This window comes from Vombatus ursinus, unplaced genomic scaffold (assembly GCF_900497805.2).
Source record: "Vombatus ursinus unplaced genomic scaffold, bare-nosed wombat genome assembly UNPS02014768.1, whole genome shotgun sequence".
NCBI classification, from domain to species: Eukaryota; Metazoa; Chordata; class Mammalia; order Diprotodontia; family Vombatidae; genus Vombatus; species Vombatus ursinus.
Genome location: NW_020954546.1, coordinates 36885183 through 36886557, shown reverse-complemented (window position 1 = coordinate 36886557; position 1375 = coordinate 36885183). Strand labels below are relative to the sequence as shown.

General features: G+C 43.8%; 1 non-coding gene across 1 annotated transcript; it reads left to right on the top strand.

Annotated features, from left to right (window-relative positions):
* Positions 1 to 698: 698 nt before the first annotated feature.
* TRNAI-AAU lies at positions 699 to 772 on the top strand. The gene has a single exon. It is a non-coding gene; the product is annotated as a tRNA-Ile (tRNA).
* The last annotated feature ends 603 nt before the right edge of the window (positions 773 to 1375 follow it).

Here is a 1375-nt window from a genome sequence, read left to right as displayed (position 1 = left end):
TGGAAACCTACCTACCTTGTTTCCAGTTATGTATTGTTGTTGTTATTGTTGTTGTTTTAAGGATTCCTAGAAATATTTTCATACATAGTCTTACTCTGATGTGTGTGGTAGCATCTCTGGGTCAGTTGTTCCAAAATACTGCAGGGAATGGTTGGACAAATTTCCAGTTCCAACAATAATTAATTCATGATTATTAAGTTGTGTCCTATTCTTTGTGACATTGTGGACCATACTATCTATGGGGTTTATCTTGGCCAAGATACTCCTCAGGACTAAGGGAAACAGAGATTAAGTGACTTGCCCAGGGTCACACACAACTAGTAAGTGGCTGAGGCCATATTGGAATTCAGGTCTTTCTGACTCCAGACCAAAAGTCACCTAATGAATTCATAAATTTGCCTTTCTTCACACCTGCTGCATTTTAGGGGGTAAAAAAAGGATTCCCCAAGAAAGAAAGAGTGTAGGAAGGCAAGGCAGGTTCTGGTGTGCAAAACAGTAGAGGAGGAGTGCTCAAACAGTTGGAGGTCCACTTAAATGGATTTATCTGGCAAAGTTAACAACATTGCTAGGAAGCAAAGGAGCCTTTTCGGGACTCCTGCTGTGGACGTTGACTAAAGTGGCGGGTTAGGGGCCGGTTAGGGGCCGGTTAGGGGCCGGTTAGGGGCCGGTTAGGGGCCGGTTAGGGATCAAATTTCAGGGGCCGGTTAGCTCAGTTGGTTAGAGCGTGGTGCTAATAACGCCAAGGTCGCGGGTTCGATCCCCGTACGGGCCACTTTTTTTTTTTTCTTTACAAGGGACAAGCACAGAAATCCCATTCAATGAACAATGAAGCACAGGGACTTCACTTGTAAACCTCTGCTGCCACAACCCTTGGGGGTTGGGGGTCAACGAAACTAGTCAAGGAAAGCCAAATTTGACATAACGTCTAACTAAGCAAGAGACTCTGGATAATAGGCGAATCTTCTTTAGTTAACCTGTGCCACTCCCAGCAGCAGGTCGAGCCAGGAAAATGCGGAAACCTGGGTAATGACCTTCTCTCTTACAGTTTTTTTTAAAAAATACACTTTTTCTTGATACTTTTCACGTCACCAGTATTTCTTCCTCATTCTTGCCCAGCCCTTCCAGAAAACCAACCCATTAAACCAGCAAATCTTAACAGAAAAAAAAGAGGCAGAATGAGAAACAGTACCAAACAGTACCGAAATTGAACATGCATTGAAAAAGTCTGAAAATACGTGCAACGTTCCACACCCGTGGACCTCCGACACTTCTGCAAAAGAGTCGGGTCTGGATGCCTTCTTAGATCTCTTCTTTGGGGCCATGTTTTTTCTAATTTTTGCAACTGACATTGTGGCAGTCCGTGTGAATTCTATTT